Here is a 21766-nt window from a genome sequence, read left to right as displayed (position 1 = left end):
CAGCAGAACCTAAACCCATACCATTATTGCTAAGCAGCAAGACAGGGGCCCATTGCACTCCCACGGGGCCTTTTTAAATGCAATCCATAACCCGGATTTGCCAGGAACCCTTCTTACTCCTCCTACTTGCATGTGACACTGGGCTTAGGATCTGCATAGGAAACACACACACAAGCACACACCTACCTTTGTTGCCTGCAGATGCCTCCTTGGCTGTCCCCAAACGGTATCAAACCAACACCCACGGGAAGCTGTAAGCATAGAGGACATGCCTGCACCCCATTGGACTTACCTGTGTGGGTTAAATCCGGGTTATTTGACAACCTATGGCGGTGATGGTTCTGCTCAGGCAGAGCAGTGCTGATGCTCCTCATAAAGCTGTCGCTGCTGTGAAGGTTCTAGGTGACATCACAAATCCCTATGGTTACATACACAACAAAGCTGGGTTGTTGTTGTTTACACTCTGCAAGGCCTGTGGAAGTGAGTGACATCATAGCACTGTAGTTCTGAGGGTTCAAGATGGATGCAACAATCTCCTGTTGCTTCTATGAAGGCCGTAATAGACGACATCACCAAACAGCTCCATAGTCACATACACAGCAAAGGAGAGATGTTGTTTACACCTAGTGATGTCAGTGGTATTGAGTGACATCACAGCACAGTGCTAAGGCTCCTGGGCCTGGACACAGCAGCGGCTGCAATATCTCAACGGAGAATACGTTTATATCTATGTGTGTGTGTGCGCATATATATATATATATATATATATATTTCTCCGCCGAAATCACTTTTAAACCCATTTCCACCTTTTTTTCCCTTCTCTTCCTCTTACTTTTTTTTCACGTTTTTTTACGTTTTTCTCCTTTTCGCCTCTTTTCTGGGCGTATTATTCTTCTTTTTCTTCTTTTTTTTCGTCTAATGCATACCCCATCAGTGCAGCAATGCTTATTCAATACCGCCAGCAGATGGAGACACTGGGGGATAATTTTCTAAGGATTTATACTGATTTTTCCTGTCTGAATTTGTCGCACAGAAAGTTGCAGGCCAAATATGTGTGACATTTCTGCGACTTTAGCTTCTAGAGCATTTTTACAACATTATACATAGGTGCTGAATACATAAAAAGCGACTGTTCAGCGACAGACAAGTCGCATCGGCTGAAAGTAGGCCAGAATGTCAGTCCATGTTGGAGCAGATTTAGATACAGTCTAAAGCATAGATCTCAAAGTCTGTGCACAGAATTTAGCAAGGGCCTCGCACCTTCTGATGCATCAGGTAGGTGCACAATAGCATAGCCTAACCCTCTGTACTTTGGTCTATATTGATGCGGGACATAGACAGCCAGCTGATGACCAATCCATTAGTGCAATGGATGGCTGGAAGCATTTGTCTTTGCCTTTGCAATACCACAGAAGCAATGCATGGTCAATGTACAGCAATGACACACCTGTGTGAACAGCCAGGAGACCCCCCCCCCCCATGTTATGTTACATAGTTACATAGTTAGTACGGTCGAAAAAAGACATATGTCCATCAAGTTCAACCAGGGAATTAAGGGGTAGGGGTGTGGCGCGATATTGGGGAAGGGATGAGATTTTATATTTCTTCATAAGCATTAATCTTATTTTGTCAATTAGGAACATTCAGCACCCACCCGCTATCAAGGCAGCTGCCTATCATGTCATGCCCTACCTGCACAGGTGTGCTGGCTACTCAAATGATCCAATTAAGGAGGCCATTTAGTCAGCAGCAGCAGAAGTCCTGTGCCTGGACGCTCCAACAGGGGCCAGACACAAGCAGAAGCAGAAGCAGCAGAAGCAGCAGCAGCACCACCTTTTGTTTTTTGGCTGCAGCAGCAGCAAGGCCCACAGGGCTGGCTAGCTGGCTAGCCAGCAAGCAGGTAGCAATGAAAGTAGGAATCTTTCTTTTTAACCCTGTAAGGGGGTGGTGCACTGTACCCGAAGATACTGCCATATCGGGTCAATGCATAGGGCGACGGAAGCAAGCTTCGAAATCGGCCCCCGTTCTCAAAAATCCATTTAATATATGGTCCCCAGATAGGGGACGTATCAGATATTAAACTGATAAGAACAGATTTTTTTTTTTTTTTGATTGAAAGAGCTTTATTTACCGTTCAGTCATTACAAGTCGTACAATAAATTACAGTCACACAAAGCATGATAGTACAATACACAGCAAAGGTTCCCTAAGCTATACATCGCACACCATGCTACTCTAACATTCAGCTCAATCCTGCAATAGAAAAGCACAAGAGATCAAACAAAAACCAAATAATACAATCTGTGATCGGGGTAGGGGTGTGGGCGACTATGTGGGGGTAGGGAGGGGGCGGATCACAGGGCCAAACTGTTGGGCTGTATCTTCAGGGAGACATGGGAGGAGGAGAGGGGTCTTCACTCCTCTTCTTCCTCATCAACGGCCGAGCTGTCCAAGATGAAATAGTCTCTAAGCAGGTTCTTGATGAACCTGCGGCAGTCCCGGACGGACATGTTTTCCCTGTTGATCACGAGGCGGTTCCTGGCAAGCCACACTGCGTCCTTAAAACAGTTCATAAGGCGCCAGGCCTCCTGGATGGCCTCCACGTCGTGGGTCCCAGGGAACAGGCCGTAAAGCACCGAATGGTACGATAGGCAGCTCCTGGGCACTGAGTCTCTGAGTTCCTGTTCTAGGGCGTCCAACAGACCCTGTGCAAAGGGGCACTGCCAAAACACGTGGAAAGATGTTTCCTCCACGTAGGGGCAACGGGGGCAGTACCGGGTCTTGCACAGGTTGCGGGCATGCATGAATGACCTGAGAGAGAGACCTCCCATGACGGCCATCCACGACAAGTCCTTGTGTCCATTGGTAAGCCGCTTTGAGGCCACATTGTTCCAAACTGTCTCTGCAGTGGCTGCGGGGAGTCCCGGAACCAGCTCGGTCAAGTCCTTAGCTCGGATGAGCTTGTGGATTGTCTTCGGCTTCCATAGGTCGGGTTTCAGTCCTTCCAGCTGGTGCTCCCTCACAAACCGGACAACATCCCCATAGAACCAGGGAGTGTTCCAGTTGTAAGGGATGGAGCTGTCCCACTTGTCCCAGCCCAGCTGTCTCCAGAGGGGCATGAGAAGCAAGCGAGACATGGACCTGCCCGCTGAGCCAGTCTTTTCAACAAGAGTCCGCTGCACCGTGACACATGCAAAGGAGGCCCTCAGCAGAGCGGGGATGTCGGGTATTCCCTTCCCACCCTTGCGGGGTTCCTTGTACATCACGGTCCTCTTGACTCTGTCCATTTTGCCCCAGACGAAGCCAAACACTGTCCGGGTGATGGCCTTGCAAACGGTGGTATGGGGAGGCCAGGCCTGTGCGGTATATTGGAGCACAGGCAAAACTTCACTCCGCAGGACAAGTGCCTTGCCTTCCATCGTGAGCTTTCTGGAGCTCCACAGTCCGATCTTCGAGTTTATCCTTCCTAGTCGGTCTTGCCAAGACTTAAGGGCCGCTCCTTCCTTCCCGAACCAGACTCCAAGAATTTGAATGAAGTCCGGCTTAATAGTAAAGGGGAAGGGGGCGGAAGAAGCCAGGTGCCACTCCCCGAAGAGCATGGCCTCCGACTTCCCGCAGTTGACTTTTGCCCCCGAAGCTCTGCCGAAGTCCTCGCAGGTCTGGACGAGTGCAGTCACCGAACGCTGGTCAGCGCAGAAGACGGTCACGTCGTCCATGTAGAGCGAGCACTTGACCTCGTGGCGATCTGGTCCTGGTGCGGTGATCCCTCTGATCTCTCCATTCTGCCGGATAGTCTCAGCGAAGAGCTCTATAACACAAACAAAAAGGAGAGGTGAAAGAGGGCAGCCTTGTCTAACCCCTGAAAGAATAGGAAAGGGGTCAGTCTTCCAGCCGTTCACCAACACCGTACTGTAAATGTCAAAATACATAACGTTAACAAAAGAGCAAAACATCTTCCCCAGGCCCAGCCTGCGCAAAACCCTGTCCATGAATGCGTGGGAGACACGGTCGAACGCCTTCTCCTGATCTAAGCTGACCAGGGCGGCGCGGCCCCCGCGGTCCTGGATGTAATGGACCGTGTCTCTCACAAGGGCAAGGCTGTCGGCAATCCTGCGGCCAGGAATGCTGCAGGTCTGGTCCGGATGGACGATCTGCCCCATGACAGGTTTCAGCCTGTTGGCCAGCACCTTGGCGAGGATCTTGTAGTCCACGTTCAGGAGAGAGATGGGACGCCAGTTTTTCAGGTCACATCTCTCCCCCTTCCGCTTATACAAGATCGTGATCATCCCTTCCCTCAACGACGGGGGCATTCTGCCCCCCACCACCACCTCCTCGTACACCTCCAACAGGTCCGGACAGATCAGGTCACCCAGCGCTACGTAGAGCTCGGCCGGGAGACCGTCACTGCCCGGGGTCCTGCCGGGCTTAAAGGATTTAGCGGCAGAGAGCAGCTCCCCCACCGTCAAGGGATCGTCCATAGCCGCCGCACCTGCGGGATCAACAACGTTAGTGACACCTGACAGGAACCTCTCGGCGGCTTCGGAGTCGGATGACTTGGGGGCGTAGAGGTTGCTGTAGAAGTCGTGGACGACCCCCATCACTTCCTCCTTGCCGCTCCTCATGTGTCCGGTCTCATCTCGTAGCTCAGTCAGGGGCGTGTGGCCGGCATGGAGCTTCCTGAAAAAGAAAGAGTTACATTTCTCACCCTTCTCCAGGTTCTCCACCTTGGAACGAAAGACGATTCGCTTTGATTCCTCCTCAAAGTGCCTTTTCAAGCTCTTTTTGGTCTCCTCCAGCTCCTCCCTGACGTCCCAGCCACACTGGAGCAGGTCCTGCAGGGACCGCAGCTCGCGCTGCAGTTTCCTCAAGTCCCACTTCTTCGCACACGCCTGTTGTCTGCCTTTTGCCTGAAAGAAACAACGGAATTCGACTTTAACATATTCCCACCAATCGCTGATGCACTTGAACAGACATTTGTCATTTCGCCATACAAGGTAAGCATCCCTAAGTTCCTCCATGACCTCCCTCTGCTCCAACAGGGCACAATTCAACTTCCAGGAGCCCGGGCCAGGTGGGAATCCATGGCCCAGAGTCCCCCGGAATCGAATGGCCCTGTGGTCAGAGAAGAAGCAGGGGACCATAGAGTACGACACCTTTCTGACTGCTCTCGAAGTGAAGATGAAGTCTATCCGAGAACGGAGCGAGCCATCGGGGCGGCTCCACGTATAGTTTACGGAGCCGTTCCCGATGGACCCGACAACGTCCTGCAAGGATGCCTCCGTCACCATCTCAATCAGCAGTTTAGACGTCACGTCCAGGTTGGCGGATGTGCCAGAACTGCGCCCGTCCACCTCAATGGGGCAGTTGAAGTCACCACCCAACACTACTGCTCTAGTGGTGGCGAGTTCAGCCCGCAGGGCCTGGAGAACCTCCAGTCGGACATCCCTCTCAGGGGAGGCATACACGTTGATGAGCCGCACGGGCTCACCCGCCCAGGAACCGTCTGCGACAAGAAGTCTGCCACAGACGAGCTCCCGGACGGAATCAAGTGCAAAGTTACCTCCCCTGATCAGGATGGCCACCCCCGCAGACCTATTGTCGCCCCCACCAGACCAGTAGGAAGGGCCGTGAGGCCACTGCCTGGCCAGATGGTTGTAAGACCTAGAAGCAGACAAAGCACATTCCTGCAACATGTAAACATCACACCTCTGGGAATCTAAGAACGTAAGAACAGTCTGAAATCTAAACCAAGCTCTAATACTCCTCACATTAATGCAGAAGATGTTGAGATCAGCCATGGGAATAAAAAGAGAGGTTAGTTCTGATACTAGTTACCAGTCTGGTCGGACGGGTCCTCTTCTCTGGCGCCTGTCGGCTCCTGTGGCTTCTCGTAGCGCCCTTCCAAGAACTCGTCGTAGACCGTGTTGGACGGAGTGTCCAGGATTTTCTTAACCTCTGGGTCCTGCAGCAGCTCCTCCATAGATTGAGCTTGGACTGGCTCTGCTTGGACCTGCTCCACTTGGGCCTGCTCCATCACCTCCTCTCCTTCTGAAGCTTCAAGGCTCTCGCAGACCTGCTCCATCTCCTCCTCCTCATCTGAAGCTTGAGGGGTCTCGCAGGTCTCGATTATCTTTCTTTTGTGGGACTCTTCTGATACGTTGTCCCTTCCTTTCCTCTTCCTCTGTATGGTACCTGGGGGAGGAAGCACAGGAAAGTCCTCCGAAGGGCGGGCACCAGCAGCTGGAGGGGGGTTAGGTGCTGCTGGGCCAGGAGAGAAAGGAGGCTGGGTGGGGCGGGGGGCAGGAGAGAGTGCCCGGGCAGGGGAGGACGGGGCAGGGGTGGGCCGGGCAGGGGAGGACGGGGCAGGGGGGGGCCGGGGTGGGGTACGGGGGGCAGGGGTGGGGCGGGATGGGGCAGGAGGGGCAGGGGTGGGACGGGATGGGGTAGGAGGGGTAGGAGGGGCAGGGGTGGGACGGGATGGGGTAGGAGGGGCAGGGGTGGGACGGGATGGGGCAGGGGTGGGACGGGATGGGGCAGGGGTGGGGCGGGAAGGGGCAGGAGATGGGGCGGGAGGGGCAGGGGATGGGGCGGGAGGGGCAGGGGATGGGGCGGGAGGGGCAGGGGAGGGGCGGGACGGGGCAGGGGTGGTGGCTTTCGCCTTCTTACCCTCCTTGGTCGGCTTGGCCATCCGTGGTGTTGGCTCCGGAGCTGGGGCTGGCTTCGGTGCTCTCGCTGCCACAGATGCCCATGTTCTCTCCCTCTGGGGGCAGTCCTTGTAGCTGTGGGCTGCCAGTCCGCAGAGGTTGCAGGTCTTGCTCTTGGGGCAGTCCTTGGTCGTGTGACCTGTCACACGGCAATACCTGCAGGCATCCTCCGTACAGTCCTTGCCCTCGTGGCCCATCTTGCCACATCTCCTGCAGGTCTGCGGCATGTCCGGGTAGAAGATAAGTCCTGTGGAGTTGCCCAAGGAAAATGTCGTTGGCAGGTGCTGTAGTCCGTCTGGAGAAGCAGGGTTCTTGTTGAGTCTGACGACCACAGACCACTTGCAGGTCCAGTATCCGAGTGAGTTCAGGATGCGGGTGGGCTCCCTCACCACGGTGCAGAAGCGCTTCAGGAAGGTCGAGATGTCCGTGCCTGGGGTGTGTGGGTTCCGCATTGAGACCGTCACCCGCCTCTCCTCTCTTTGAATGAGGCAGTTGCCCACAAAGCGAGAGAAAGGGGATTCGGGACTCGCCGCTTTCACCACCTCCCAGTATCTTCTACAGGTCCCAATGGTGGCAAAGGTGATGTAGAAGATTCCCGAAAAGAAGGTTGCTATTCCCAGGGTGTCAGCCGTGGGGAAGCCTTGATCCGCCAGCATCTTCTTGCAGAACACGTCGTGGGACATGTCCGGCACCCTTCCGTCCACGGGCTTGAGCTTCAAGGCAACAGTCTGCCTCATCCAGGGCTCCAGGGTTGGAGCTTCCAGGTTAGGAATTCTGCCGCCCTTCTGCCTTGCCGTGGTGGAGGTTGAAGCTTGCTGTGGTTGGGGCTGGACCTCCAGGCCTTGCCCTGCAGCCTCCTGGGTGGACTTGCTGGTTGAGGCCATGGCTTCTTCCAGCAGGCTCTTTTCCGCTTCCTTGCTTGCTTGTGGAGAGAGGCTTCGCAAAGTCTTCTTTCCCGGGTGGGAGGAGCTATGCAGATCCGGTCCCGGTGGGAGGAGCTATGCAAATCCTTCTCCAGAGGCAGCGAGTTTCTTCGAAAAGATTCTGCGCCGCCTTCCTCTTCGCCGCTGTTCCGGAATTCACCGCCGATTCCCTTCTTCCAGGTTCTTCGTCGGCTTCTTCCGGAGCTGCAGTCTTCAAGATCTTCTCCTTCTTCAGATGTTCCGAGGCAGGCAGGAGACGATCTTCAGGTGGTATGCTCTAGAGAAATGCGGTTCTAATAAGAACGAAAAGTACTGCAATCGTACTACGCAAAATCTCTACCACAATGCTTGGAGTTCTTCAGACCGTAGCGATCATGGTATCTCCCCTGCCAGGTACTACACTTGATCTTAGCCAAAAGGCCGAGAAGCGATAACCGTGAAAGGGGCGGGCCCAACAAGGTCCCCTTCATGGGCACTATCACTGCTTGCTGTCAGGGAGGCTGCCAGACAATTTTCCATGCACACTCTGGGCTGGGGGGCAGTCAACCACCAGTACACACAGCAGAACCTAAACCCATACCATTATTGCTAAGCAGCAAGACAGGGGCCCATTGCACTCCCACGGGGCCTTTTTAAATGCAATCCATAACCCGGATTTGCCAGGAACCCTTCTTACTCCTCCTACTTGCATGTGACACTGGGCTTAGGATCTGCATAGGAAACACACACACAAGCACACACCTACCTTTGTTGCCTGCAGATGCCTCCTTGGCTGTCCCCAAACGGTATCAAACCAACACCCACGGGAAGCTGTAAGCATAGAGGACATGCCTGCACCCCATTGGACTTACCTGTGTGGGTTAAATCCGGGTTATTTGACAACCTATGGCGGTGATGGTTCTGCTCAGGCAGAGCAGTGCTGATGCTCCTCATAAAGCTGTCGCTGCTGTGAAGGTTCTAGGTGACATCACAAATCCCTATGGTTACATACACAACAAAGCTGGGTTGTTGTTGTTTACACTCTGCAAGGCCTGTGGAAGTGAGTGACATCATAGCACTGTAGTTCTGAGGGTTCAAGATGGATGCAACAATCTCCTGTTGCTTCTATGAAGGCCGTAATAGACGACATCACCAAACAGCTCCATAGTCACATACACAGCAAAGGAGAGATGTTGTTTACACCTAGTGATGTCAGTGGTATTGAGTGACATCACAGCACAGTGCTAAGGCTCCTGGGCCTGGACACAGCAGCGGCTGCAATATCTCAACGGAGAATACGTTTATATCTATGTGTGTGTGTGCGCATATATATATATATATATATATATATATATATATATATATATATATTTCTCCGCCGAAATCACTTTTAAACCCATTTCCACCTTTTTTTCCCTTCTCTTCCTCTTACTTTTTTTTCACGTTTTTTTACGTTTTTCTCCTTTTCGCCTCTTTTCTGGGCGTATTATTCTTCTTTTTCTTCTTTTTTTTCGTCTAATGCATACCCCATCAGTGCAGCAATGCTTATTCAATACCGCCAGCAGATGGAGACACTGGGGGATAATTTTCTAAGGATTTATACTGATTTTTCCTGTCTGAATTTGTCGCACAGAAAGTTGCAGGCCAAATATGTGTGACATTTCTGCGACTTTAGCTTCTAGAGCATTTTTACAACATTATACATAGGTGCTGAATACATAAAAAGCGACTGTTCAGCGACAGACAAGTCGCATCGGCTGAAAGTAGGCCAGAATGTCAGTCCATGTTGGAGCAGGTTTAGATACAGTCTAAAGCATAGATCTCAAAGTCTGTGCACAGAATTTAGCAAGGGCCTCGCACCTTCTGATGCATCAGGTAGGTGCACAATAGCATAGCCTAACCCTCTGTACTTTGGTCTATATTGATGCGGGACATAGACAGCCAGCTGATGACCAATCCATTAGTGCAATGGATGGCTGGAAGCATTTGTCTTTGCCTTTGCAATACCACAGAAGCAATGCATGGTCAATGTACAGCAATGACACACCTGTGTGAACAGCCAGGAGACCCCCCCCCCATGTTATGTTACATAGTTACATAGTTAGTACGGTCGAAAAAAGACATATGTCCATCAAGTTCAACCAGGGAATTAAGGGGTAGGGGTGTGGCGCGATATTGGGGAAGGGATGAGATTTTATATTTCTTCATAAGCATTAATCTTATTTTGTCAATTAGGAACATTCAGCACCCACCCGCTATCAAGGCAGCTGCCTATCATGTCATGCCCTACCTGCACAGGTGTGCTGGCTACTCAAATGATCCAATTAAGGAGGCCATTTAGTCAGCAGCAGCAGAAGTCCTGTGCCTGGACGCTCCAACAGGGGCCAGACACAAGCAGAAGCAGAAGCAGCAGCAGCACCACCTTTTGTTTTTTGGCTGCAGCAGCAGCAAGGCCCACAGGGCTGGCTAGCTGGCTAGCCAGCAAGCAGGTAGCAATGAAAGTAGGAATCTTTCTTTTTAACCCTGTAAGGGGGTGGTGCACTGTACCCGAAGATACTGCCATATCGGGTCAATGCATAGGGCGACGGAAGCAAGCTTCGAAATCGGCCCCCGTTCTCAAAAATCCATTTAATATATGGTCCCCAGATAGGGGACGTATCAGATATTAAACTGATAAGAACAGATACTACACTTGATCTTAGCCAAAAGGCCGAGAAGCGATAACCGTGAAAGGGGCGGGCCCAACAAGGTCCCCTTCATGGGCACTATCACTGCTTGCTGTCAGGGAGGCTGCCAGACAATTTTCCATGCACACTCTGGGCTGGGGGGCAGTCAACCACCAGTACACACAGCAGAACCTAAACCCATACCATTATTGCTAAGCAGCAAGACAGGGGCCCATTGCACTCCCACGGGGCCTTTTTAAATGCAATCCATAACCCGGATTTGCCAGGAACCCTTCTTACTCCTCCTACTTGCATGTGACACTGGGCTTAGGATCTGCATAGGAAACACACACACAAGCACACACCTACCTTTGTTGCCTGCAGATGCCTCCTTGGCTGTCCCCAAACGGTATCAAACCAACACCCACGGGAAGCTGTAAGCATAGAGGACATGCCTGCACCCCATTGGACTTACCTGTGTGGGTTAAATCCGGGTTATTTGACAACCTATGGCGGTGATGGTTCTGCTCAGGCAGAGCAGTGCTGATGCTCCTCATAAAGCTGTCGCTGCTGTGAAGGTTCTAGGTGACATCACAAATCCCTATGGTTACATACACAACAAAGCTGGGTTGTTGTTGTTTACACTCTGCAAGGCCTGTGGAAGTGAGTGACATCATAGCACTGTAGTTCTGAGGGTTCAAGATGGATGCAACAATCTCCTGTTGCTTCTATGAAGGCCGTAATAGACGACATCACCAAACAGCTCCATAGTCACATACACAGCAAAGGAGAGATGTTGTTTACACCTAGTGATGTCAGTGGTATTGAGTGACATCACAGCACAGTGCTAAGGCTCCTGGGCCTGGACACAGCAGCGGCTGCAATATCTCAACGGAGAATACGTTTATATCTATGTGTGTGTGTGCGCATATATATATATATATATATATATATATATATATATATATATATATATTTCTCAGCCGAAATCACTTTTAAACCCATTTCCACCTTTTTTTCCCTTCTCTTCCTCTTACTTTTTTTTCACGTTTTTTTACGTTTTTCTCCTTTTCGCCTCTTTTCTGGGCGTATTATTCTTCTTTTTCTTCTTTTTTTTCGTCTAATGCATACCCCATCAGTGCAGCAATGCTTATTCAATACCGCCAGCAGATGGAGACACTGGGGGATAATTTTCTAAGGATTTATACTGATTTTTCCTGTCTGAATTTGTCGCACAGAAAGTTGCAGGCCAAATATGTGTGACATTTCTGCGACTTTAGCTTCTAGAGCATTTTTACAACATTATACATAGGTGCTGAATACATAAAAAGCGACTGTTCAGCGACAGACAAGTCGCATCGGCTGAAAGTAGGCCAGAATGTCAGTCCATGTTGGAGCAGGTTTAGATACAGTCTAAAGCATAGATCTCAAAGTCTGTGCACAGAATTTAGCAAGGGCCTCGCACCTTCTGATGCATCAGGTAGGTGCACAATAGCATAGCCTAACCCTCTGTACTTTGGTCTATATTGATGCGGGACATAGACAGCCAGCTGATGACCAATCCATTAGTGCAATGGATGGCTGGAAGCATTTGTCTTTGCCTTTGCAATACCACAGAAGCAATGCATGGTCAATGTACAGCAATGACACACCTGTGTGAACAGCCAGGAGACCCCCCCCCCATGTTATGTTACATAGTTACATAGTTAGTACGGTCGAAAAAAGACATATGTCCATCAAGTTCAACCAGGGAATTAAGGGGTAGGGGTGTGGCGCGATATTGGGGAAGGGATGAGATTTTATATTTCTTCATAAGCATTAATCTTATTTTGTCAATTAGGAACATTCAGCACCCACCCGCTATCAAGGCAGCTGCCTATCATGTCATGCCCTACCTGCACAGGTGTGCTGGCTACTCAAATGATCCAATTAAGGAGGCCATTTAGTCAGCAGCAGCAGAAGTCCTGTGCCTGGACGCTCCAACAGGGGCCAGACACAAGCAGAAGCAGAAGCAGCAGCAGCACCACCTTTTGTTTTTTGGCTGCAGCAGCAGCAAGGCCCACAGGGCTGGCTAGCTGGCTAGCCAGCAAGCAGGTAGCAATGAAAGTAGGAATCTTTCTTTTTAACCCTGTAAGGGGGTGGTGCACTGTACCCGAAGATACTGCCATATCGGGTCAATGCATAGGGCGACGGAAGCAAGCTTCGAAATCGGCCCCCGTTCTCAAAAATCCATTTAATATATGGTCCCCAGATAGGGGACGTATCAGATATTAAACTGATAAGAACAGATACTACACTTGATCTTAGCCAAAAGGCCGAGAAGCGATAACCGTGAAAGGGGCGGGCCCAACAAGGTCCCCTTCATGGGCACTATCACTGCTTGCTGTCAGGGAGGCTGCCAGACAATTTTCCATGCACACTCTGGGCTGGGGGGCAGTCAACCACCAGTACACACAGCAGAACCTAAACCCATACCATTATTGCTAAGCAGCAAGACAGGGGCCCATTGCACTCCCACGGGGCCTTTTTAAATGCAATCCATAACCCGGATTTGCCAGGAACCCTTCTTACTCCTCCTACTTGCATGTGACACTGGGCTTAGGATCTGCATAGGAAACACACACACAAGCACACACCTACCTTTGTTGCCTGCAGATGCCTCCTTGGCTGTCCCCAAACGGTATCAAACCAACACCCACGGGAAGCTGTAAGCATAGAGGACATGCCTGCACCCCATTGGACTTACCTGTGTGGGTTAAATCCGGGTTATTTGACAACCTATGGCGGTGATGGTTCTGCTCAGGCAGAGCAGTGCTGATGCTCCTCATAAAGCTGTCGCTGCTGTGAAGGTTCTAGGTGACATCACAAATCCCTATGGTTACATACACAACAAAGCTGGGTTGTTGTTGTTTACACTCTGCAAGGCCTGTGGAAGTGAGTGACATCATAGCACTGTAGTTCTGAGGGTTCAAGATGGATGCAACAATCTCCTGTTGCTTCTATGAAGGCCGTAATAGACGACATCACCAAACAGCTCCATAGTCACATACACAGCAAAGGAGAGATGTTGTTTACACCTAGTAATGTCAGTGGTATTGAGTGACATCACAGCACAGTGCTAAGGCTCCTGGGCCTGGACACAGCAGCGGCTGCAATATCTCAACGGAGAATACGTTTATATCTATGTGTGTGTGTGCGCATATATATATATATATATATATATATATATATATATATATATATATATTTCTCCGCCGAAATCACTTTTAAACCCATTTCCACCTTTTTTTCCCTTCTCTTCCTCTTACTTTTTTTTCACGTTTTTTTACGTTTTTCTCCTTTTCGCCTCTTTTCTGGGCGTATTATTCTTCTTTTTCTTCTTTTTTTTCGTCTAATGCATACCCCATCAGTGCAGCAATGCTTATTCAATACCGCCAGCAGATGGAGACACTGGGGGATAATTTTCTAAGGATTTATACTGATTTTTCCTGTCTGAATTTGTCGCACAGAAAGTTGCAGGCCAAATATGTGTGACATTTCTGCGACTTTAGCTTCTAGAGCATTTTTACAACATTATACATAGGTGCTGAATACATAAAAAGCGACTGTTCAGCGACAGACAAGTCGCATCGGCTGAAAGTAGGCCAGAATGTCAGTCCATGTTGGAGCAGGTTTAGATACAGTCTAAAGCATAGATCTCAAAGTCTGTGCACAGAATTTAGCAAGGGCCTCGCACCTTCTGATGCATCAGGTAGGTGCACAATAGCATAGCCTAACCCTCTGTACTTTGGTCTATATTGATGCGGGACATAGACAGCCAGCTGATGACCAATCCATTAGTGCAATGGATGGCTGGAAGCATTTGTCTTTGCCTTTGCAATACCACAGAAGCAATGCATGGTCAATGTACAGCAATGACACACCTGTGTGAACAGCCAGGAGACCCCCCCCCCCCATGTTATGTTACATAGTTACATAGTTAGTACGGTCGAAAAAAGACATATGTCCATCAAGTTCAACCAGGGAATTAAGGGGTAGGGGTGTGGCGCGATATTGGGGAAGGGATGAGATTTTATATTTCTTCATAAGCATTAATCTTATTTTGTCAATTAGGAACATTCAGCACCCACCCGCTATCAAGGCAGCTGCCTATCATGTCATGCCCTACCTGCACAGGTGTGCTGGCTACTCAAATGATCCAATTAAGGAGGCCATTTAGTCAGCAGCAGCAGAAGTCCTGTGCCTGGACGCTCCAACAGGGGCCAGACACAAGCAGAAGCAGAAGCAGCAGAAGCAGCAGCAGCACCACCTTTTGTTTTTTGGCTGCAGCAGCAGCAAGGCCCACAGGGCTGGCTAGCTGGCTAGCCAGCAAGCAGGTAGCAATGAAAGTAGGAATCTTTCTTTTTAACCCTGTAAGGGGGTGGTGCACTGTACCCGAAGATACTGCCATATCGGGTCAATGCATAGGGCGACGGAAGCAAGCTTCGAAATCGGCCCCCGTTCTCAAAAATCCATTTAATATATGGTCCCCAGATAGGGGACGTATCAGATATTAAACTGATAAGAACAGATACTACACTTGATCTTAGCCAAAAGGCCGAGAAGCGATAACCGTGAAAGGGGCGGGCCCAACAAGGTCCCCTTCATGGGCACTATCACTGCTTGCTGTCAGGGAGGCTGCCAGACAATTTTCCATGCACACTCTGGGCTGGGGGGCAGTCAACCACCAGTACACACAGCAGAACCTAAACCCATACCATTATTGCTAAGCAGCAAGACAGGGGCCCATTGCACTCCCACGGGGCCTTTTTAAATGCAATCCATAACCCGGATTTGCCAGGAACCCTTCTTACTCCTCCTACTTGCATGTGACACTGGGCTTAGGATCTGCATAGGAAACACACACACAAGCACACACCTACCTTTGTTGCCTGCAGATGCCTCCTTGGCTGTCCCCAAACGGTATCAAACCAACACCCACGGGAAGCTGTAAGCATAGAGGACATGCCTGCACCCCATTGGACTTACCTGTGTGGGTTAAATCCGGGTTATTTGACAACCTATGGCGGTGATGGTTCTGCTCAGGCAGAGCAGTGCTGATGCTCCTCATAAAGCTGTCGCTGCTGTGAAGGTTCTAGGTGACATCACAAATCCCTATGGTTACATACACAACAAAGCTGGGTTGTTGTTGTTTACACTCTGCAAGGCCTGTGGAAGTGAGTGACATCATAGCACTGTAGTTCTGAGGGTTCAAGATGGATGCAACAATCTCCTGTTGCTTCTATGAAGGCCGTAATAGACGACATCACCAAACAGCTCCATAGTCACATACACAGCAAAGGAGAGATGTTGTTTACACCTAGTGATGTCAGTGGTATTGAGTGACATCACAGCACAGTGCTAAGGCTCCTGGGCCTGGACACAGCAGCGGCTGCAATATCTCAACGGAGAATACGTTTATATCTATGTGTGTGTGTGCGCATATATATATATATATATATATATATATATATATATATATATATATATATATATATTTCTCCGCCGAAATCACTTTTAAACCCATTTCCACCTTTTTTTCCCTTCTCTTCCTCTTACTTTTTTTTCACGTTTTTTTACGTTTTTCTCCTTTTCGCCTCTTTTCTGGGCGTATTATTCTTCTTTTTCTTCTTTTTTTTCGTCTAATGCATACCCCATCAGTGCAGCAATGCTTATTCAATACCGCCAGCAGATGGAGACACTGGGGGATAATTTTCTAAGGATTTATACTGATTTTTCCTGTCTGAATTTGTCGCACAGAAAGTTGCAGGCCAAATATGTGTGACATTTCTGCGACTTTAGCTTCTAGAGCATTTTTACAACATTATACATAGGTGCTGAATACATAAAAAGCGACTGTTCAGCGACAGACAAGTCGCATCGGCTGAAAGTAGGCCAGAATGTCAGTCCATGTTGGAGCAGGTTTAGATACAGTCTAAAGCATAGATCTCAAAGTCTGTGCACAGAATTTAGCAAGGGCCTCGCACCTTCTGATGCATCAGGTAGGTGCACAATAGCATAGCCTAACCCTCTGTACTTTGGTCTATATTGATGCGGGACATAGACAGCCAGCTGATGACCAATCCATTAGTGCAATGGATGGCTGGAAGCATTTGTCTTTGCCTTTGCAATACCACAGAAGCAATGCATGGTCAATGTACAGCAATGACACACCTGTGTGAACAGCCAGGAGACCCCCCCCCCCATGTTATGTTACATAGTTACATAGTTAGTACGGTCGAAAAAAGACATATGTCCATCAAGTTCAACCAGGGAATTAAGGGGTAGGGGTGTGGCGCGATATTGGGGAAGGGATGAGATTTTATATTTCTTCATAAGCATTAATCTTATTTTGTCAATTAGGAACATTCAGCACCCACCCGCTATCAAGGCAGCTGCCTATCATGTCATGCCCTACCTGCACAGGTGTGCTGGCTACTCAAATGATCCAATTAAGGAGGCCATTTAGTCAGCAGCAGCAGAAGTCCTGTGCCTGGACGCTCCAACAGGGGCCAGACACAAGCAGAAGCAGAAGCAGCAGAAGCAGCAGCAGCACCACCTTTTGTTTTTTGGCTGCAGCAGCAGCAAGGCCCACAGGGCTGGCTAGCTGGCTAGCCAGCAAGCAGGTAGCAATGAAAGTAGGAATCTTTCTTTTTAACCCTGTAAGGGGGTGGTGCACTGTACCCGAAGATACTGCCATATCGGGTCAATGCATAGGGCGACGGAAGCAAGCTTCGAAATCGGCCCCCGTTCTCAAAAATCCATTTAATATATGGTCCCCAGATAGGGGACGTATCAGATATTAAACTGATAAGAACAGATACTACACTTGATCTTAGCCAAAAGGCCGAGAAGCGATAACCGTGAAAGGGGCGGGCCCAACAAGGTCCCCTTCATGGGCACTATCACTGCTTGCTGTCAGGGAGGCTGCCAGACAATTTTCCATGCACACTCTGGGCTGGGGGGCAGTCAACCACCAGTACACACAGCAGAACCTAAACCCATACCATTATTGCTAAGCAGCAAGACAGGGGCCCATTGCACTCCCACGGGGCCTTTTTAAATGCAATCCATAACCCGGATTTGCCAGGAACCCTTCTTACTCCTCCTACTTGCATGTGACACTGGGCTTAGGATCTGCATAGGAAACACACACACAAGCACACACCTACCTTTGTTGCCTGCAGATGCCTCCTTGGCTGTCCCCAAACGGTATCAAACCAACACCCACGGGAAGCTGTAAGCATAGAGGACATGCCTGCACCCCATTGGACTTACCTGTGTGGGTTAAATCCGGGTTATTTGACAACCTATGGCGGTGATGGTTCTGCTCAGGCAGAGCAGTGCTGATGCTCCTCATAAAGCTGTCGCTGCTGTGAAGGTTCTAGGTGACATCACAAATCCCTATGGTTACATACACAACAAAGCTGGGTTGTTGTTGTTTACACTCTGCAAGGCCTGTGGAAGTGAGTGACATCATAGCACTGTAGTTCTGAGGGTTCAAGATGGATGCAACAATCTCCTGTTGCTTCTATGAAGGCCGTAATAGACGACATCACCAAACAGCTCCATAGTCACATACACAGCAAAGGAGAGATGTTGTTTACACCTAGTGATGTCAGTGGTATTGAGTGACATCACAGCACAGTGCTAAGGCTCCTGGGCCTGGACACAGCAGCGGCTGCAATATCTCAACGGAGAATACGTTTATATCTATGTGTGTGTGTGCGCATATATATATATATATATATATATATATATATATATATTTCTCCGCCGAAATCACTTTTAAACCCATTTCCACCTTTTTTTCCCTTCTCTTCCTCTTACTTTTTTTTCACGTTTTTTTACGTTTTTCTCCTTTTCGCCTCTTTTCTGGGCGTATTATTCTTCTTTTTCTTCTTTTTTTTCGTCTAATGCATACCCCATCAGTGCAGCAATGCTTATTCAATACCGCCAGCAGATGGAGACACTGGGGGATAATTTTCTAAGGATTTATACTGATTTTTCCTGTCTGAATTTGTCGCACAGAAAGTTGCAGGCCAAATATGTGTGACATTTCTGCGACTTTAGCTTCTAGAGCATTTTTACAACATTATACATAGGTGCTGAATACATAAAAAGCGACTGTTCAGCGACAGACAAGTCGCATCGGCTGAAAGTAGGCCAGAATGTCAGTCCATGTTGGAGCAGGTTTAGATACAGTCTAAAGCATAGATCTCAAAGTCTGTGCACAGAATTTAGCAAGGGCCTCGCACCTTCTGATGCATCAGGTAGGTGCACAATAGCATAGCCTAACCCTCTGTACTTTGGTCTATATTGATGCGGGACATAGACAGCCAGCTGATGACCAATCCATTAGTGCAATGGATGGCTGGAAGCATTTGTCTTTGCCTTTGCAATACCACAGAAGCAATGCATGGTCAATGTACAGCAATGACACACCTGTGTGAACAGCCAGGAGACCCCCCCCCCCCATGTTATGTTACATAGTTACATAGTTAGTACGGTCGAAAAAAGACATATGTCCATCAAGTTCAACCAGGGAATTAAGGGGTAGGGGTGTGGCGCGATATTGGGGAAGGGATGAGATTTTATATTTCTTCATAAGCATTAATCTTATTTTGTCAATTAGGAACATTCAGCACCCACCCGCTATCAAGGCAGCTGCCTATCATGTCATGCCCTACCTGCACAGGTGTGCTGGCTACTCAAATGATCCAATTAAGGAGGCCATTTAGTCAGCAGCAGCAGAAGTCCTGTGCCTGGACGCTCCAACAGGGGCCAGACACAAGCAGAAGCAGAAGCAGCAGAAGCAGCAGCAGCACCACCTTTTGTTTTTTGGCTGCAGCAGCAGCAAGGCCCACAGGGCTGGCTAGCTGGCTAGCCAGCAAGCAGGTAGCAATGAAAGTAGGAATCTTTCTTTTTAACCCTGTAAGGGGGTGGTGCACTGTACCCGAAGATACTGCCATATCGGGTCAATGCATAGGGCGACGGAAGCAAGCTTCGAAATCGGCCCCCGTTCTCAAAAATCCATTTAATATATGGTCCCCAGATAGGGGACGTATCAGATATTAAACTGATAAGAACAGATACTACACTTGATCTTAGCCAAAAGGCCGAGAAGCGATAACCGTGAAAGGGGCGGGCCCAACAAGGTCCCCTTCATGGGCACTATCACTGCTTGCTGTCAGGGAGGCTGCCAGACAATTTTCCATGCACACTCTGGGCTGGGGGGCAGTCAACCACCAGTACACACAGCAGAACCTAAACCCATACCATTATTGCTAAGCAGCAAGACAGGGGCCCATTGCACTCCCACGGGGCCTTTTTAAATGCAATCCATAACCCGGATTTGCCAGGAACCCTTCTTACTCCTCCTACTTGCATGTGACACTGGGCTTAGGATCTGCATAGGAAACACACACACAAGCACACACCTACCTTTGTTGCCTGCAGATGCCTCCTTGGCTGTCCCCAAACGGTATCAAACCAACACCCACGGGAAGCTGTAAGCATAGAGGACATGCCTGCACCCCATTGGACTTACCTGTGTGGGTTAAATCCGGGTTATTTGACAACCTATGGCGGTGATGGTTCTGCTCAGGCAGAGCAGTGCTGATGCTCCTCATAAAGCTGTCGCTGCTGTGAAGGTTCTAGGTGACATCACAAATCCCTATGGTTACATACACAACAAAGCTGGGTTGTTGTTGTTTACACTCTGCAAGGCCTGTGGAAGTGAGTGACATCATAGCACTGTAGTTCTGAGGGTTCAAGATGGATGCAACAATCTCCTGTTGCTTCTATGAAGGCCGTAATAGACGACATCACCAAACAGCTCCATAGTCACATACACAGCAAAGGAGAGATGTTGTTTACACCTAGTGATGTCAGTGGTATTGAGTGACATCACAGCACAGTGCTAAGGCTCCTGGGCCTGGACACAGCAGCGGCTGCAATATCTCAACGGAGAATACGTTTATATCTATGTGTGTGTGTGCGCATATATATATATATATATATATATATATATATATATATATATTTCTCCGCCGAAATCACTTTTAAACCCATTTCCACCTTTTTTTCCCTTCTCTTCCTCTTACTTTTTTTTCACGTTTTTTTACGTTTTTCTCCTTTTCGCCTCTTTTCTGGGCGTATTATTCTTCTTTTTCTTCTTTTTTTTCGTCTAATGCATACCCCATCAGTGCAGCAATGCTTATTCAATACCGCCAGCAGATGGAGACACTGGGGGATAATTTTCTAAGGATTTATACTGATTTTTCCTGTCTGAATTTGTCGCACAGAAAGTTGCAGGCCAAATATGTGTGACATTTCTGCGACTTTAGCTTCTAGAGCATTTTTACAACATTATACATAGGTGCTGAATACATAAAAAGCGACTGTTCAGCGACAGACAAGTCGCATCGGCTGAAAGTAGGCCAGAATGTCAGTCCATGTTGGAGCAGGTTTAGATACAGTCTAAAGCATAGATCTCAAAGTCTGTGCACAGAATTTAGCAAGGGCCTCGCACCTTCTGATGCATCAGGTAGGTGCACAATAGCATAGCCTAACCCTCTGTACTTTGGTCTATATTGATGCGGGACATAGACAGCCAGCTGATGACCAATCCATTAGTGCAATGGATGGCTGGAAGCATTTGTCTTTGCCTTTGCAATACCACAGAAGCAATGCATGGTCAATGTACAGCAATGACACACCTGTGTGAACAGCCAGGAGACCCCCCCCCCCCCATGTTATGTTACATAGTTACATAGTTAGTACGGTCGAAAAAAGACATATGTCCATCAAGTTCAACCAGGGAATTAAGGGGTAGGGGTGTGGCGCGATATTGGGGAAGGGATGAGATTTTATATTTCTTCATAAGCATTAATCTTATTTTGTCAATTAGGAACATTCAGCACCCACCCGCTATCAAGGCAGCTGCCTATCATGTCATGCCCTACCTGCACAGGTGTGCTGGCTACTCAAATGATCCAATTAAGGAGGCCATTTAGTCAGCAGCAGCAGAAGTCCTGTGCCTGGACGCTCCAACAGGGGCCAGACACAAGCAGAAGCAGAAGCAGCAGAAGCAGCAGCAGCACCACCTTTTGTTTTTTGGCTGCAGCAGCAGCAAGGCCCACAGGGCTGGCTAGCTGGCTAGCCAGCAAGCAGGTAGCAATGAAAGTAGGAATCTTTCTTTTTAACCCTGTAAGGGGGTGGTGCACTGTACCCGAAGATACTGCCATATTGGGTCAATGCATAGGGCGACGGAAGCAAGCTTCGAAATCGGCCCCCGTTCTCAAAAATCCATTTAATATATGGTCCCCAGATAGGGGACGTATCAGATATTAAACTGATAAGAACAGATACTACACTTGATCTTAGCCAAAAGGCCGAGAAGCGATAACCGTGAAAGGGGCGGGCCCAACAAGGTCCCCTTCATGGGCACTAT

The 21766-nt window shown here is 49.0% G+C and overlaps 7 non-coding genes and 1 pseudogene across 7 annotated transcripts; all 8 read right to left on the bottom strand.

Moving 5' to 3' along the window:
* Positions 1-1942: 1942 nt before the first annotated feature.
* Positions 1943-2125, bottom strand: LOC130310910 (U2 spliceosomal RNA). The gene has a single exon (XR_008859379.1). It is a non-coding gene; the product is annotated as a U2 spliceosomal RNA (small nuclear RNA).
* A 5787-nt stretch (positions 2126-7912) lies between these two features.
* LOC130310917 (U2 spliceosomal RNA) lies at positions 7913-8059 on the bottom strand (annotated as a pseudogene).
* Positions 8060-10137: 2078 nt separating this feature from the next.
* LOC130310892 (U2 spliceosomal RNA) lies at positions 10138-10328 on the bottom strand. The gene has a single exon (XR_008859361.1). It is a non-coding gene; the product is annotated as a U2 spliceosomal RNA (small nuclear RNA).
* Positions 10329-12408: 2080 nt separating this feature from the next.
* Positions 12409-12599, bottom strand: LOC130310891 (U2 spliceosomal RNA). The gene has a single exon (XR_008859360.1). It is a non-coding gene; the product is annotated as a U2 spliceosomal RNA (small nuclear RNA).
* A 2091-nt stretch (positions 12600-14690) lies between these two features.
* Positions 14691-14881, bottom strand: LOC130310890 (U2 spliceosomal RNA). The gene has a single exon (XR_008859359.1). It is a non-coding gene; the product is annotated as a U2 spliceosomal RNA (small nuclear RNA).
* A 2098-nt stretch (positions 14882-16979) lies between these two features.
* On the bottom strand, positions 16980-17170 carry LOC130310889 (U2 spliceosomal RNA). The gene has a single exon (XR_008859358.1). It is a non-coding gene; the product is annotated as a U2 spliceosomal RNA (small nuclear RNA).
* Positions 17171-19251: 2081 nt separating this feature from the next.
* Positions 19252-19442, bottom strand: LOC130310888 (U2 spliceosomal RNA). Its single transcript, XR_008859357.1, has one exon. It is a non-coding gene; the product is annotated as a U2 spliceosomal RNA (small nuclear RNA).
* A 2086-nt stretch (positions 19443-21528) lies between these two features.
* LOC130310908 (U2 spliceosomal RNA) lies at positions 21529-21719 on the bottom strand. The gene has a single exon (XR_008859377.1). It is a non-coding gene; the product is annotated as a U2 spliceosomal RNA (small nuclear RNA).
* Positions 21720-21766: the final 47 nt, after the last annotated feature.

Source organism: Hyla sarda, unplaced genomic scaffold (assembly GCF_029499605.1).
Source record: "Hyla sarda isolate aHylSar1 unplaced genomic scaffold, aHylSar1.hap1 scaffold_1603, whole genome shotgun sequence".
NCBI classification, from domain to species: domain Eukaryota; kingdom Metazoa; phylum Chordata; class Amphibia; order Anura; family Hylidae; genus Hyla; species Hyla sarda.
This window is presented reverse-complemented; position numbering and strand designations above follow the sequence as displayed.